The following is an 18,401-nucleotide window of genomic DNA, read 5'->3' as shown; positions in this document are numbered from 1 at the left end:
CAAACTCTATTCCTCGGCCTCCACTGGGTACTCACAAGAAAGACTGGGGGCAGGATAGGAAAGTTGTGAGAGGCTCCCCACAGGAGGTACAGGCATGAAGAAAGTGATCAGCTGCTACTGGGGGTCAGGCACAAAATCCCACCCAATTTCCCAGACCCTTCTCTCAAAGGAAACAAAAGCCTTAAGCCACTGGGCAGGGACAGCAAAATTTTACTCCCAGAGCCAGGCAAAATTCTGTGGCCTGTGGGATAGGAGTAGAAGCAAAACCAATCTAGCACCAAGTAACAAGTAATATCCATCTACTATTGGTAGCAGGGGGCAAGAGTGTAGCGAGAGACCCCATCTGTGGCGCAAGTATACAGGAATTGCTGACTCACACAGAAACGAAGACCCAACACAGCCAAAAATAAATAAATAAAAATTAAAACAAACAAACAAACAACTTTTAGAAGCCAATTTAGATATTCTTGTTTTAAAGAGTCTTTTTGGTGGCCCTCCCCATTTCCTGATTCAGGGGACTCCTCCTCTCCTGGCCATTCTGCCCACACAGAACCCAGTCTCCTATCTTCCCCACATTCCCTCTTTTTCCTCTCCCATTACAATCAACTGTTCTCTCATGTCCTACTGCCACTCCATCTTCTCCAGATAAACAAATTCCTCTCTTTGACTGAGGTAGCAAGGCTGGTCCTGTTAGCCTGGCCTTCAACTGACACACATGCTTTTTGGGTCCCATCTTCTACTCTAAGCAGTTTTGAGGCATTTTTCCCTCCTTAAGTTTCCTCTCTTAGAAATTTGGGTGCCAGTTGTTAGTTGAATATTTTCCCCACCTTATTACAAACTTTCCCCAGGGTTAGAGGTGGGCTTGGAACAAACAGGATAGACTTGCTTTCCTCATCCATGCCAGCTCAGCTACCAGACTGCTTCTTCCCCTCTGTGCTTGCTCTACTGTGAACTATGGAGGAGAGGGAGGAAAGGGAAGGAATAGTTGCAGTAGGGCTGTTAAGAAAGGCACTCAGGGGAAGTCAGTGATTGTGACTTGAGAAAGAAAAAACTAAAACTACAAAAAAGAATCAGAAAGTACGGTGCTCCCCCTGCTGCATGCGACCCCCTTTCTTTCCCTCTCACTTCTTTCTCACGCAGGATTTGTGGTCCTGAAATCTGGAATCTGGTGCCCTTGGGTTCGGGTGGGTTCTAGTCTGATCCTTACTTTCATTAAAATGTTGATATTTTGTTCATTATGACTTTTTTCATATTAATTTTTTAAATAACAACTTTATTAAAACATAATTCACATACCATAAAATTCATCCTTTTAAAGTGTACAATTCAGTGGTTTTTCAGTATATTTACATTTGTGTAACCATCATCACTATCTAATTTTAGAACATGTTCACCACCCAAAGCATTCATTTTAATTTTTAAAATATTACTTCGAATATTATTTATCTTGATTACTGAGTTTTTTGACCCCCTCCATAAATTCTGCCCAAGATGACCAAGGAAAGCACTTCATTCATCTGACCCTAGTCTTGGCCCTGCTAGGCTCCACTGATAGATGAAATTTGGGGCGTCTCTTATCTTTAGTGACTCTACTGGACAAAGGTACTCGTCAGCGTAGCAGGCAAAGGTAAAAGCATCTGTTGAGGAAGGAAATGGGAATCATGTTCACTGATTGCTTGCTCTGGGCCATGCGTTTAGTATATGCATGCTACTTAATTTTTATAACTATGCACAGTAGTCATTACTGTACTATTTTACAGATGGGGAAGCTGAGACTCAGAGAGCTTGAGAAACTTGCCCAGGGTCACACAGTTAAAGATGGAGCCAAGATTTTCAGAGAGATCTATTTGATTCTAGATTATGAGTTCTCTCCCGTTGTTCTTCTTTTTAATCAGTAAGCAGAATAAACATGAGATCAAAGAAGGCAGAAAGGAAATAAGAGATAAATTCAAGGGGTTCAGAAAATTATTTTCTGTAAGGTCTGTTTTGGGAAGGCAAAAAGGGTGGGTTAGTTCCTATTTCTTCTAAGAAATAGGTTTCCCAAGCACACAGCTTCATAATTTGGGAAGACCAATGTTTGTCTTCTTAGGACAAAGGTTGATGCAGAAAAATGCTTTCTACATCACCTGATATTTTTAGTCCATTATCCATTATGAATGTGTATTTCACAAGTCTTATAAAGGTCATGATTGTTCATCTTCCTGTTTTCATTGAAACTCATGTAGCATGTTTATTATTTCCCCAAGTCCCACGTTATGTTGTAGTATATCTTCATCTTTTTCTAATTAATTTCATAAAGAATGCTTATTTAGTTCAGATGCTATGTTCATGGTTGTACAGATGGAGCTAAATAAAGATAGACCCACCTACAAAAGGTTAAAGTCTTAAATGGGTGGTTCAGAGAACCTCAAGCTGGCAAAAAATATGATCATAATGCCGTTTCACATTGAGCAGGATTCTAACCCTTTCTGGGTCTTAGATTCCTCTTCTCTAAAATAAGAGAGGACTGGACCAGAGGAGTATTTCTCAATTAGAGGAAAAAACAGTAACATCCAAGTTATCTAAGGAGCACTGAACCACTCTCTCATCCCCACACTCTCAATCAAGGTCTAATATTCTGTTAGCTATTACCCCTTCCCCCATTATCCTAAATGAGAACCACTAGCTAGCGTATCTCTGATCTAAACATTCTTCGGGTCTACAAATTTCTAGGACAGAGGTGAATAAAATATTAATACTGTATATAAACAAAGAGGCTGGTATGTAGCCTCAGAGATGTGGCTCAGACTCAGGGATGCTAGGAGGGTGAACACACAAAACCTCAGGGTGGGAAACTCCCTTGGTGGTCCAGTGGTTAAGAATCCGCCTTCCAATGCAGGGGATGCGGGTCTGATCCCTGGTCAGGGAACTAATGGGGCAACTAAGCCCGCGTGCCGCAACTACTGAGCCCACAAGCCACAACTAGAGAGAAGCCCATGTGCTGCAAATAAGAGCCTGCGCACCGCAACGAAAGATCCTGCGTGCTGCAACTAAGACCCGACGCAACCATATAAATAAATAAATAAATAAATAAATATTAAAAGAAAAACCCTCAAGGTGAACATTCTTGGGTATACCCTTTTCACCTGAGTTCCAAGAGAGCACGTTGAAGGCCATGCCCAGGGCATAACTGAGGAAGCACTGTGTTGGAATCTCACTGCCCACTTGTGTCTTAGGCGTGACTAACCCAAAGGGCGGGGACTGAAGGTCTTCTTTTATTCATATTCAACCTGCTCTGAGCCAGCACTCAGTGTATCTTCCCGGTACCTGGCGACAATGGAAACAGGATAAGCAGATCAGACAGAAAAACTGCATAATGGTGACTTGGTGTTCCTTCTTGTAGGGTCTTACTGTTACATAGGACCTACAGCACACACATACTAACCATACACACACACGTGTCATAAACATGTGTACACTGGTCTATATGCCAACACAGTAGAGCTCCATCCAGTACATATACTCTGTCCTGATACACACACATACACACACACTCACACACACACTACATCCAATCCCACACCTCTAAATATCCTGTCACGTACATCCAACATACTTTGTCCCTACCACTTTACCCTACACCGTACACTTGGCTACCACCATTTTCCTGTACACACACAAACATGCTCACAATCAGTCCATTCACACTTTTTCCTCTTTTATGTTACACAATTAGGGGCCCACACCATACTCACCTCCACCCACATATAGACCTTAACCACATATACATCTACAACCTTTGTTCTACCATCCTATCCACATCACATACTTGGCTTCCACCAATCATCCTTATTTTTTTTTTTTTTGGCGGTAGGCGGGCCTCTCACTGTTGTGGCCTCTCCCGTTGCGGAGCACAGGCTTCGGACGCGCAGGCTCAGCGGCCATGGCTCACGGGCCCAGCCGCTCCGCAGCATGTGGGATCTTCCCAGACCGGGGCACAAACCTGTGTCCCCTGCATCGGCAGGCGGACTCTCAACCACTGCGCCACCAGGGAAGCCCTCATCCTTATTTTTGCGTGCACACACATGCACACACACACACACAGCCTCTACTCAGCCTTCACATCTGACACACACGTCCCAAGCCGTCCCATACTCCCTATCCTGGTCCCAGGGACATCACATGGCTTGCCCCCGCTCTCCTTTAACTCTCTCTCTCCCTCCTCCTGACCCCCCTGCCCGCCAGCACCAGAGGCACTGCTCAGATATGCACAGTAACTCTACCCCAAATATCCTGTCCTTTCCCTCACACATTACAACATTAAAAGAATTGGGAGATAAATAAGGATTCCAGGGTTATTGGGGGGAATGGTTATGCTTACTACACCTACAGATACTTTTTTCTTCCATGTTGAGGGACTAGCTTGGGATTCCATTAGTGACTGTAATTTTGGGTAACACATAACATTTCCCCCATGGACATATAGTCAGTTACCACACATTTTCAATTATTACACTGTGATCCTTTTGAAAAAGGCCAAGGAAAGCCTGGCCACATTATAGACACAGAAACACATAAATCAAAGATAAACTGAAAAATTAAGGGCTTTTTACTTTCTATTGACAGGAACTACTTCCTTATCTTTATGCCCTACAAGATCTGAAACCAAAAGTAGTTGGCACATCATTAATATGTGCATGCAACTGTTATACCTGCTAGGTCTCAGAAGAGGATTCAGTAACATAGGCAACTTTCAAGCTTGAAAAAAAAAGTGTGTGTGGAGAGAGTGCATTAGCATCCTTGAATCTTAGAGTTAGAAGTAGTCTCATAATTAATTCTCACTGCAGTCCAGAAATTCTGTCTGTGGCAGCAGCTCCTTACCAGGTGAGAACTCGGCTTCCTCCTGAACAGCTGAGCAGCTCTTGACTTCTCAGCACTACCACTTTGACCTCTGATAGTAGGGAACTTTGGGCCGTGTTGAAGTAAAAACGATTTTCCTAAATGTTAACGCTGTTGGCCATAGTCCTCCCCTCTGGAATAAAAGAGAACGCTCTGTTCCATCTAATCTAGCAAACAGTCTGCAGGGAATTTATTCTTTAACTCATTCAACAAATATTTATTGAACTCCACTGGGTGCCATGCACTATAGTAGCATGGGGAACTATGCTGGGGAAATAATGGTGAGAAAATGAGTCACCATCTCTGTTGTAAAATCTAATAAGCGTGACTTCTCTGGGAGTACTTGGCAATGAAATTGCGAAAGAGAACCTGAATAAATGTAAAGAATTAGTAATGTGACTTGGGAAAGATAGGTGATTGTTCAATTAAACAGGATTCTCCACAAGAGGCTTGTTCTGGAGTGACACAGAGACAATAATACCATTCCTCTAGGTATGCTTCTGTCAAGCATGGGAGGAAGTATGTGAGGAATCTTAAGAGGAGGTAATTTGACATTCCTTGAGAAGTGAGCAGTCTGAAGAGTTATTTGAAATATTTTCTAAGGGAAAGTGTTAGAAACCCAAGTATCACCAGCAGAAAAATTTAGATGCGCAAAGAGATAGCTGTAGGCATAAGACAAATTAAGACGGGAAAAACATAGGGAGACAAAAGAAAAAGAGATTGGGCAAAAAGGAAGGATGAGGATCAAAAGGAAGGATGCAGAGAGATCAAGAGGGAAAGATGGAGAGAGACCTCAGTGATATCAGTTTTAAAAGTCATGTGACCTTGTTTTAAGATTTATCACTTCCTGCCTCTGAATGCAAAATAAAGCTAATAGCCAGTCCTTAAATAACCTCACCTCTCTGGTGAGTATAATAATTGGACTTATGGGCCACATCAGATAAAAATCAGGATTTCCTGCAGCTAATCCAAACTGACGTGGAACTGTTTGAGGTTTGGATTCTACTTGATACAAGTGGTGATATTCCTCTCTTATGAAAAATGGAATTAACAACTTTCTGATTTGAATGAAATACTGCCAGGAAAATCATCTGAGAATAACTGAGAAATTATTCCCGTGACTACTCCTATTAATAACCATTGCCCTCAGTGAAAGTTAAAGGGATAAAAAATTTCCTTTGACTTACCTCTCCTGTATTTGGTAGTAAGGCACTTCTGATTAAATTATAAAGAATCATATTTTATTCTTGTCAGTTTTTTAAGGATTCTGCCAAGAAGAGGATTAAAATTAAGAGCTAATTTTATTTTTACTGCAACGCCATCATCAGAATAGGTGAGCAGGACTCCACTTTATCCACATTCACACATGCTCAGCCATGCCACCCATTTCCAACTTCATGTGCTCTCACTCTTCCATGGTGTGGCCCATGATGTCCTTCTGTTTGGAATGCCTTTTCTCCTTTGCCTGCTTGGCTAATTGCTTCTCATCTTTTAAAGGATGAGTTCAAGCATCACCTCCCTAGAAATATTTCCTAATCACTCAGTTGAATTAAGGAATATAGATGTCCTACTTGGGCTCCTGGATGTAGTAACAAAGTCTCTCTTTCCTCTACTAGACAGAGTATTAAGGCAGGAACTGATTATTGTTCATCACTAAATCCTCAATAATTAATATAGGACGTGGAACATTGTGGGTGCTCAGTAAATGTTTATATAAAAGGAGGAGAGGGAAGAAGAGAAGAGAGGAAGAAGAAAGGGAAGGAGATAGGAATAGATTATAAAATCTCATCCTATGGAATGGCTTTTATAGTATAGTACCTGAAAAGAGTAGGTGACCTTTAAAAGACTCTTGTAGTCTTAGCATTCTAGCCCGTCTTTTCATTGACAGGTTTTCACCTATCTGAATTCTGTGCGATGACCTATGATTCAAAGAGAAGACAGATGACCATTTGGCAGAGCTGCCCTGAAGATAGTCAAGTACACTGATGAACGTCATCCTGTGAGTTCAAGGAAATCTTCAAGTTTCTGATGAATGTTCAAGTGCACTTTGTGATGATATTGATAACCAGTGTGTTATAATGAAAAAAGAATTTGTTGATTAGTTTCAAGCAATAGAAGATAAACTTTAAATATGTAATGAAGTAGTTGAGGCTGAGAGAACAATTATCCATCAGAGGAATAAAGCACAACTTTATCTGAGTGAATCTGGAATATAATAAACTTCTGAGGAGTAGTTTCAACCAGAGGCCAAAGACATGCTACCTAAGAGCTCATCAGCATTTCTCAGCCTCTGCTTCTTTCTAGCACATACTATGTTAGCAGATGTACTCTAAAGGGGAGGTTGACACATCTGTACATTAGTGCATATTAGTGCATTTTGACTCCCAGAGAAATAGTAAACTTATTTTTTATCAAGAGTTTTGGGAGCCTTTCTTCTAATAAATATGGCTGCACACTGTCCCTAAGTGATTCCTTAATTATAGAAAAATATAAAATTCCCAACAAGGACCCAGAGTCACACTGTCATTTCCTGCTCTGTCATAAGACTAGGTAATTTTTTTCTGGATTCCACTTCTGGAGATTGAGATGAAATTCAGAGTTGTAACGTGGGTTTTCAATACCACTGAAGTATCTTTAAAATCAATGCATTAATATGCCAAAAACTTAAAAGCCCTTTGGAGGAGAAAACACTATGAAAAGAAATACTCGGGGACCACCCCCTCCATCCAAGTTCATGCACAGTTACATGCCTTTGATGTATCAGAGTAAGGAAGAAATTTGAATGTCTCGGACTGACCTCTCTCCTAAACATACTACATGTTTGCATCTCCAAACTTCCTACTTTACATTTATACTGGAATAGCCCATCAAACTGTGAATTTAAAAAACTAAAATCTCACTTCCTAATTCCTGTTCCTAAAAATATTTCCCCTTTTCTGACTTACTTCTATCAATGGTGTCCCTGAAGAAATGCTCAAAGAGGATGTTTCCCAGGTGAAGCAAAGGCCTAGTGAACAAGGACCTACCTGGTCTAGAAGCTTCTGAGATGCAAGTAGAGAGGGAGACAATAATGAAACTGAGAGTTAACTGATGGAGTAAGGCCCATGAGGAGGTGGAGAGGGATAAAATTCACAGCACAGGTAGCTTCGGCTTTAGATTAGCTTTTGTTCAGAGGATTAGCTTTGGACCAGGGAAAGGAGGAAAGGATGTGAACAGATGAAGGTAATTTTGCATACTGGAGATGAGGAACAGAACCTTAAGTAATTACTCTTTAATACTTTCTATTTTCTCTGTAAGGTATCAAATGAGGTCATCTTGTAAGAGTGAAGAAATAGGGTGGGACACAGAAGCAGTAGAGGTTTGAAAAGAATAGAGAAGTCTGAAATAACTGCTATGGGGAAACAGAAAAGAGAGCTGACCAGTGACGTGTCAAGGAAGTCCCAGCTGTTTTTCCATGTAGGTTAGGTAAAAGGTTAAGGGGACAAAAGAAAAGACACTTCTGTCAACACAGTAATTGATCTGAAGGGCTAAGAATTTACGTTGGATAGGAAAGAGACAAATAGACTGGAAGAAAATGGAAGAATCAAGTACTAGGAGGTCTTGTTAGGACCAAAGAGGTCTAGAAGGAGCAAGGCGTGAGAGAAATGGAAGATTGAAGCCACAGAGTAAGATACTAGAGTTTTAAGATTCTGGAGGTAGAGTAGTTTGGGGCAACTGACGAGATCCAAGATTTGTTTGTGAATGGGGGTGACTAAAGTTACATGGAGGTAATGGGGTTGAGAAGGTCAAGAAGCTGTTGGATAGGTCATCCATATGGACATTGTGGTCACCCATGGTGATTGTGGGACTGGAGGTGGATCAGGGGTCAGAGGTAAATGTGGGGAAGGGACACAAGAAAGATGGTAGTTTGAGTCACGGAAGGGAGCTGTGATATAGGGAGCCTGAAATTCAACAGAGGAAAATTACTTACTTGAGGTTATAGGAGTAATGGTCTGTAAATGACACTGGGATGTAAGAATGCTGCTCTTTCTTCTGGGTCTTGCGGTAGATGGAGTATGGAAAGGGCAGTAGGGGAAATAGTGTCCTTAGGGGAGAACCTATGTCATTTACAATAGGAGGAAAATGTCAAAGATGTAGAGGACCTTAGTTATTACGGTCCAGGGGTGGGAGTGAGGGGAAAGTGGGAAGCTGATCTTGGAAGTGGGAGTACAGTATGAAAGACCACATCCTCCAGCGAACTTTTCCCCTCATTCCCCTTATCCCTCATTCTCTGCACTTCTAAAAATGAATGTCTTCAAGTACAGAAACTGAATGGCATTCCTCAGCATTCAGATTGTCTGAGTCATTGTAGAATGCTGCCTTCCAAGTATCCTCCTAGATTCTGATGAGGTTACATACTGCCCTGAGTTCAGACTTCCTGAATATCCAAGCTTTCCTCAGCTGGCCCAGCAAGTTGAGAATGATGAAGGGTAGGTAGTCAGTGCATGCTCTGACTGAAAGAAGCCTTAGTAATCCCAACACGTCCTGATTCCTGCTTTTTTTTTTTTTTTTTTTTTTTTATGGCAGGGTAAATGCCAGAGGAACACTTACCAGCAGATTCTCTGCTGTATCCTTTCTAAGGACTCAGGCCTTCAGCACCAAAAGCAAGCACACTCTTAGGATTTAGGCATGAGCTCATAGCCAGGGGTAGCTCTTTTGCCTTTTCTTCTGCAAAATCCTCTCCATCAGGTACTCCAAGTCCAGGTGAAGCCATTTGGTCACTGACACAAGTTGCATATACTGTTCACAGCAGCAGACTGAAGTAAAGGCCATGGGCTAGAAATTCCAGAAGATGGTTGGGCCATGAACATCAAACTAACAGTGCCAAGATGGCTGGTGATCAGGAATTCACAGACATTCTGACATTAGTGGACTTAGATGTCCCAGCTGGCAGAGAGGGGAACTTGAGCTCTCTTATATGATCAGGCAGGAGATCTATAGGCAGAAAACTGCCTTTCACGTTGAATATCTTCTATCTGCTTTTATGGTCCTTCCTCCCAGTTACAATGGTCTGTCTCAAGAAAAGGTTTCTTATCTTGAGGACCTGAGGCTGGGTATATCTCGGAACCAGATGGTGCAAGTTCTAGGTACTGGCTCCTCTCCACCTACCCTGTTCTACTGCAGTTAACTGGGCCATTCTCAACTTTGTTCTAGGATATGACAACTTATCATGTGGAGAAATCGTTATTAATAATAATAGACATTTATGAGAACTTATTATGTATCAGACACTTTAAGTATATAAATAGACTCATTTAATCACCTCAATAACCTAATCAGGTTGGCCTTATTGGCCCCAGTTTTTAGATATAAGGAAACAGAATTTAACTATACCCAAGATCACAAAGCTAGTAAGTAAGCAGTTGACTCATTCTTCAAAATCAAACAGTCTGAATATGGAGGCCTTGCTCTTAACCAGTACGTTATACCAACTTGCTTATTTTATAGAGAAAACATACAGATGACCAACAGACTCCTGAAAAGATGCTCAACATCCCTAATCATTAGAGAAATGCAAACCAAAACCACAATGAGATATCATCTCACACCTGTCAGAATGGCCATCATCAAAAATACCACAAATAACAAATGTTGGAGAGGGTGTGGAGAAAAGAGAACCCTTGTACACTGTTGGTGGGAATGTAAATTGGTGCAGCCACTGTGGAAAACAGTATGGAGGTTCCTCAAACAACTAAAAAAGAACTGTCATATGATCCAACAATTCCACTCCTGGGTATATATCTGAAGAAAATAAAAACACTAATTCGAAAAGATACATGCACCCCAGTGTTCATAGCAACATTATTTACAATAGCCAAGACATGGAAGCAACCTAAGTGTCCATCAACAGATGAATGGATAAAGAAGATGTGGAATACATACATATATATATATAATGGATACTGCTCAGCCATAAAAAGGATGAAATTTTGCCATTTTTATCAACATGGACAAACTTGGAGGGAATTAGTGAAATAAGTCAGTCAGAGAAAGACTAATACTGAATGTTATCGCTTATATGTGGAATCTAAAAAATAAAACAAACTAGTGAGTATAACAAAAAAGAAACAGACTCACACATATAGAAAACAAACTAGTGGTTACTGGTGGGGAGAGGGAAGTGGAGAGGGGCAAGACAGGGGTAGGGGATTAAGAGGTACAAAATACTATGTGTAAAATAAAGGATAGGCCTTCCCTGGTGGCCCAATGGTTAAGACTCCGCTCTTCCAATGCAGGGGGCACAGGTTCAATCCCTGGTCGGGGAACTAAGATCCCACATGCTATGCGGCGTGGCCAAATAAAAGGGTATATTGTACAGCACAGAGAGTATAGCCAATGCCAATGTTTTATAACTATAAATGGAGTACAGTCTTTTAAAAATTGTGAATCACTATGTTGTGCACCTGAAATTTATATAATATTGTAAATCAACTATACCTCAAAAAAGAGAGGTAGGGACAGTGTGTGGTTGCTGCAGATTGTACATTTCACTAAAAGAGAACTCTCCACAGATGGAATGGGTGCCTAAGTGAGGGGGTAAAATTCCTCAAGCTCGGTATCAGGGACACCACAATGGGGCTTCAAATCATGGATGGATGGTAGGAGACAGTCAATTTAACAGAGAGTGCTGAGGTTGAAACTTAGGTGAACCTTCCAATGCCATTTGAGTGGACCCATTGGATGCTAAGCTCTTCCATACACACACATGTAGGATTATCACATCCAACAAAACTGGGGACACCCATCACTTCAGAGTGAACAATATGTTCTTTCATTCTAATGAGACATCTCTTCCGATGAAACACATACTGAAAAAATCGCAGGGGTGAGATTTCAAGCCACAAATAACCAAGTGCATACCTGTTTCATGCCTGCATTTGTGTCATTAGCCAGTCAACCCAGGGTGCAAAATTGTTCATTGTCTTTACTGACAAGTGCACCCTGGTGGGGGGCAGGGAGGATAGAGGGGAAGGAGAGGAAAGGAAGTGATCATGTATCAGCCAGGTCCAGTGCTACCTGCTTTTTAGACAAAATTTCATTGAATCCTCACAGAAACTCCATTACATAAACATTATTATCTCCACCTTACAGATTAGGACACTGGGAATCAGTCACATAACTAATAAGGGGTGGAACCGGGACTTCAAAGCTGCTGGGTTTTTACTGTAGCATTCTGCATACTCATGTACAGGTGGGAGGGATGGCAACTTCCACAAGGGCTTAATGAACAAAAGGAGAAGCTGAAGCTGAAGTCAGTAAGTAATGTTTGGTATGCCGAGAGCTATTATATCCTTGATTCACTTGGCCTGAACTGAATACGGAGAGAAGCCAGGGCTCTCCGCCTTTCAACCATATCTTCCCTCTTGTCCTAGATGCAGCCTCCGCAGGGCTTGCTGCCAGTTCACCTTTCTGCTTCCAATCTCTGGAAGCCAAACTGGGTATAACCGCAACCTGACAGAACTAAATAAAGACCAATCCTCTTATTGTACAGACCAAGAGACTGAAGCCCAGAGAGGGGTAAGGACTTATTCAAGAGCAGGCAAGAGTTAGCATCAAAGCCACGACTGGAACCTGGACCTTTTTTCCGGACAGGTTTTTTTAGGTAACAACAAGGCTGGCCCTGGAAAATTAGCGATTCTATGCCACATCTCCTTAAATCCTGTGTTCAAGTCTAATTGTATCTTTCTGGGGATTTACCATATGAAAATGTCAGTGAGGATGAAGAGGATACATTGTATTTACGTTCAGGAGACATATTTATTTGGGAGATAAACATCAATAGGACTAATATGAAGAGTGACTGGGTAGAAACCAAGGGATCCATTATGAAGTCCAAACCCCAAGTAAGAAATGTATCAGGACCTTCAGAAAAACCCTGGCCCTCAGTTGTTTCAAAGAAGGGGACCTGGTGTAGATGGACAGTGATATTCACTCTGTACCTTGCTCTGGAAAGCCTGTGCTTTTCCACACAGTCTGTGTTCCCATTCTGGTTTATAACTCCCTGACCTTCCCATCACAGGATTACAATCAGAGAACGTGGATCTGCTTCTTTGAGGAGAATGAGAAAAATGTGCCCATCTTCTGGGTCCCTAGCCTCGTGTCTCAGTGAGCAGAACATGGGCTAGATTTCTGCCCTGACTTACCTCCTCCAGGCACTCCTCTACATAGCCCAAGTTGCACAATCATACTGGGCAGTGGCTCTTTCTGTCCCTCCTCCAAAGAGCCCATCCATGTACTTACAATTGCCCACAGAACCTTACCAACCAAGTGTGGGTGTAGGACAGGGTGTTACTCAGGCAGATGCAACTCTGATGGGAATTACTCAGTTTTAACTGAACTTTGTTCTACTTATTGATGAGTTAAGAGTCTGACAAAAACCCACTTCAGCTCCTGATGTTGGGATTTTTTAGATTTTCCTAAATTGGAAGTTGGCATATGATTCTTAGCACCTTCTTACTGAAGTAGTATCTGGCACACATAGCTCATATGATGTCTGGTGAGTGAAGGAAAGAAAATGGGAAGGAGGAAAAGAGGGAGGGAGGGAAGAGCAGGGATGGAGAATCTTCTGTGACAAAGATCATGTCTATGTGATGAAGAATATAGAATTCCCGGATCAACCTTGGGCCATGCTGTATCCAGATGGCTGATGTATGATTGATTGGGCTGAATGGTATGTCTAGGTGACAATGACCTGCATATGTCTCTCTCCCTACCCCTAGTCTGCAGGTCTGCAATTGCCAGACAAAGCTTGAGTGGATGTGTTCACCTGAGAGGTAGGAGCACATCACTTAATAATATGCTTTCTGTGCATGAAACTTTGCTTGACTAGTGAGCACTTACGGCTTCCGGAAAAGTGGGTTCCTCCCAAACATCATGGGTTGCTCTAAACCACAGCCATCAACTACTGAATGGAGAGAATTTCTAGAGTCAGGGTTACCAGAGCTAACGATGAGATACCTGGAAAACCCCTTTTGGGGGCAGAATGGTATGCTGAGAGAGTACAGAGGAGAGACTCTTTATAGCAGGGAGAAGCCATGCCAAGGGGATCAGCCCTGAGGGAAATGGGCAGTGGCATTGTTGACATGCCATTCTGGGGAAATCAGGGTGTTCACTCTTCACAAAGAAAGCTCCAGTGCTTTGCCTTATGGGGTGATGAAATGAGTTCTTGCTCATCTCATTATTGGCACTATAATAAACATTATTTGCAGTAACAACACCAACGTCAGCAAGTAGTTATTGGGTGCCTACTCTGTAAAACTGTCAGCAGGATCTCTGGGCTTAGCTTCTGAAAGCCTTGCTCTTCTTAAAAACCCTTATACAGAGAGCCTTAATATTAGTAATATTGTCAATTTAAGATTTAGAGATTAGGGCTTCCCTAGTGGTGCAGTGGTTGAGAGTCCGCCTGCCGAAGCAGGGGACACGGGTTCATGCCCCGGTCCGCGAAGATCTCACATGCCGCGGAGCGGCTGGGCCCGTGAGCCATGGCCGCTGAGCCTGCGCGTCCGGAGCCTGTGCTCCGCAACGGGAGAGGCCACAACACTGAGAGGCCCGCGTACCGCAAAAAAAAAAAAAAAAAAAAAAAAAAATCATCAACATATATCATCTATACTCTTTATTGGTGACTGTATGGGTAGAAATGTAAATGTCACATTTCAGAAGTTGGTTTTTTTTGTTTGTTTGTTTTAATTTATTTGGCTGTGCCGTGTCTTAGTTGCAGCACGCGGGATCTTCGTTTTGGCATGCAGGATCTTTTTTTTTTTTTTAGTTGCGGCATGCAGAATCTTTAGTTGTGGCATACAGGATCTGGTTCCCTGACCACAGATTGAACCCGGGCCCCCGGCATTGAGAGCGTGGAGTCTTAGCCACTGGACCACCAGGAAAGTCTCGCATTTCAGAAGTTTTTGACAAAAGGAAACCATGTAAGGGTCAGTCTCTTTCAACAAGTGCCAGTTCACAAGAAATAAATGTTTCTGATGTTGTACAGACATTTAGATATCTCTCCATGAATGTCCTTCTAGTTAAATAAAATCTTAACTAGATTTTAACTCAGGATGCTGAAAGGAAATGCAAATTAACTTCATCATCTTCATAATAAATATTAGGTCTTTGCCATTCTTATAATGTCTCCTTTGGCTTCGGTGAATCCTACCAGGCTCTTTGCTTCCAAACTTCTCCATGCTTATAGAACACAGGTCATAAAAACGGGGACTATTTTTCCCAAACAGAAAGAAGCACACAATCTTCTTAAAGTTAATGGGCACCCATGTGACTGTCCCGTATCATGTGATATCAGAACGGCTAATTACTCACTGGCCTTCAGACAATGTTCTCCTAGCACTAATTTGTGTCATCTGAAGGCTCACAGGGTATCCAACACAGGAGGAACATTATGTGCCAGCACCCTGCTGGTGCTTGTGCACCCCTGATCTCACCTATTTCCACAACAACCCTAAGAGTATTTTACACTTGAAGAAACTTAATATTAGAGTTTAAGAACCTTCCTTCTATGACCACATAGCTATAAAGTGACAGAACCAGGACTCAGACTCAGACCTCTATGACACCAAGCCCAGGATTTTCCTGAGATGATATATGAAAAGTATTCAGAACAGTCTCTGATTCACAGCAAGTTTCATTTAATATTGGCAATTCTTTAAGTCATTATGAGACATTCCAGTGTTTCTCAAAAGAGCACTCCCTCTTTCTTCTGAAAATGATGCCCATATGCCAATCATGGGGAAATGGTTGAAGATGACTTTCTTCCCAGATCTCATTCATACCAGGAACTTGAGAACAGATACTGTCCAATTTATAAGTAAGGACAGCCTATTTCCCACTTTAAAAGCCAGTTTTTAGAAGTCGTTTGAGATTATATCTTCCTCCTATATTTTGCCCTCCCTCTGACCTTTCCGTCAGATGTGAAGTTGCTGACATTTTCTTGAAGTCCCCAGGGGACACTGGGCAGGCTGTCATAGGTTGACCTCTTTCTTTAACCTTATGAAGACATGATCACATCTTGTGACTTGCGTGGTGTGTGCCTCTAAAGCATTTAGCACAGATACACAAATTTATGAATAAGGCAGACTTGTTCGCTCTTTGCTTGGGGGAGATACGAAAAGCCATGTGAGCGGCACATAAAAAAGACTCGAGTGCTTTCACCACAAAAAAGACACGATAATTATGGGGCGTGATAGATGTGTTAGCTACCGCCCCAGTGATAATCACATTGCGTCATATAAGTGTATCAAATCAACATGATGTATACCTTAAACGTACAAAATGTTAGACGTCAGTTGTACCTCAATTAAAAGAAGAATCAAGAGGACTTTATTGATCTATAAGCTACTCTGCATAAAACTTCAATTTCTAATTAACATTCTAACACTGCTGATTTTTTACACACCAGAAAGGGGGCATAGAGTTCCTCCTCTAAAGGAAAATATGAAATACGGACTTATCTTTTACATAAATGATGTACCTCTCCAGCAGCCATATGGATAGCCACTCTGGAGTTCCCCCAAAACTACACCTGTTTTGCTGCTAAGTGTAGCTAGCCATTGAAGTTCAAGTACGTGTGAAACTAGTTTAATTTTTACGTTGAATTCAGCTCATATTCTAATGGATATGAATGAAAAAAAGTAGCTGGGGTTATAGGAGGAGCCATTAGGAATCTCTAAGGGAATGAGGGCGGAAAATGAGAAAGTAGATGCAGGGAGAGAAACTCTCCAGAACTCCCTTTTCCTCCACTTGGAAAATCCTGAGTATGTTTACACAAAATGTAGTTTATAATTAGGGTGACAATACTCCCTGGTTTGCCTGGGATAGCCTCCATTTGTTCTTGCTGCCCTGGCATGATTATTAGTTTTCTTCTTTAATTCTTAGAAGTATCAGGTTTAGAGAATAAATTATATGGTCACTTTATTTATAATCTAATCTCCAAAGTTCTGGTTTCATGCCTATATAGTATTTTTCAACTATCAAGGATTAGATTTCAGCAAGTCAAAATTTTTATTTATGTTTAACCTTCCTTACACACAAGTGAGTATAGAAATGTTGGCACCATTCAAAGAAGGTTTGACAAACATTCCAGAATTAGTTGAATTAACAGAAGTTAAATAGCTTTAGCAGAACTTTTGAGATCATGTACTGTCTTTTAATACAAAATGGTTTGTTTTCTTAGATTGTCATATGAAATCCAAAGTCAGATTCTGTACAGGGTTATTTAGAACTGTCTTTTTTTTTTTTTTGGGGGGTCATGCCTTCTGCCTTCACACCTGATTGGTTGAGGTAGGATAGTATAAGAGTGGGGAATAGTCCTATTCTGTAAAATAGATATGTCTGCTGGGATAGAGCAGTATTGGATCGAAGCCCAGCCAGACACCGTAGCTCAGAAACAAAAAAAAAGTAAGTAGTAGTAGACAGACCACTTCAACATCCTTATTGGACCAGACCTACCTGCCTGGCATCAGCTCGTTATTGTTAGGTAGTCCTCACAAGACAGTTAGTTAAATCTTTCAGCATTCACACTTTAACCTAAAGTACTTTTACCAAACAGCCGGATCAAATTACTTTGGACTAAGAGGAACCTCTGCACATATCAAAACTCATGGGGTGGGCTTCCCTGGTGGCGCATTGGTTGAGAGTCCGCCTGCCGATGCAGGGGACACAGGTTCGTGCCCCGGTCCGGGAGGATCCCACATGCTGCAGAGTGGTAGGCCCGTGGGCCATGGCTGCTGAGCCTGTGCCCCGTGGGCCATGGCTGCTGAGCCTGTGCGTCCGGAGCCCGTGCTCCGCAATGGGAGAGGCCACAACAGTGAGAGGCCCGCATACCACCAAAAAAAAAAAAAAATTTAAGAAAAAGAGGAATAAGAGACAAAAACATAGGGGGGAAAAGATGCAAGAAGAGAAGATAGGCAATAAAAGCCTCAATAAAATTTAAGGGTTTAAGAAAGTTGCTCTTAGGACTTCCCTGGTGGTGCAGTAGTTAAGAATCTGCCTGCCGGGCTTCCCTGGTGGCGCAGTGGTTGAGGGTCCGCCTGCCGATGCAGGGGACACAGGTTTGTGCCCCGGTCGGGAGGATCCCACATGCCGCGGAGCGGCTGGGCCCATGAGCCATGGCCGCTGAGCCTGCGCGTCCGGAGCCTGTGCTCCACAACGGGAGAGGCCCACGTACCACAAAAATAAATAAATAAATAAATAAATAAAAATAAAAACAATCGATGGATAAATCAGTGACTGATCAATTACACCTCACTGGTTGAAGTCAGAAGACTCGTGTTCTAGACCTACCTATGTAATTTTGGGCAAATCGCTTAACCTCACTGGACCATGAAGTATTGTAACTGAGCAGGACCTTATGGGGCCTTCCTTCCCAGGACAGACTTCTCCCCCTTATCCTCTGCTTTAACTCCTCTCTGAAGTACCTACATAACAGGATCTGATGCATATTTCCTGAGTTGTTTTACAGATGGTAAAACCACCAC

This window comes from Mesoplodon mirus (assembly GCF_964341445.2).
Source record: "Mesoplodon mirus genome assembly, chromosome: 1".
In the NCBI taxonomy this organism is placed as follows: Eukaryota; Metazoa; Chordata; class Mammalia; order Artiodactyla; family Ziphiidae; genus Mesoplodon; species Mesoplodon mirus.
This window is presented reverse-complemented; position numbering follows the sequence as displayed.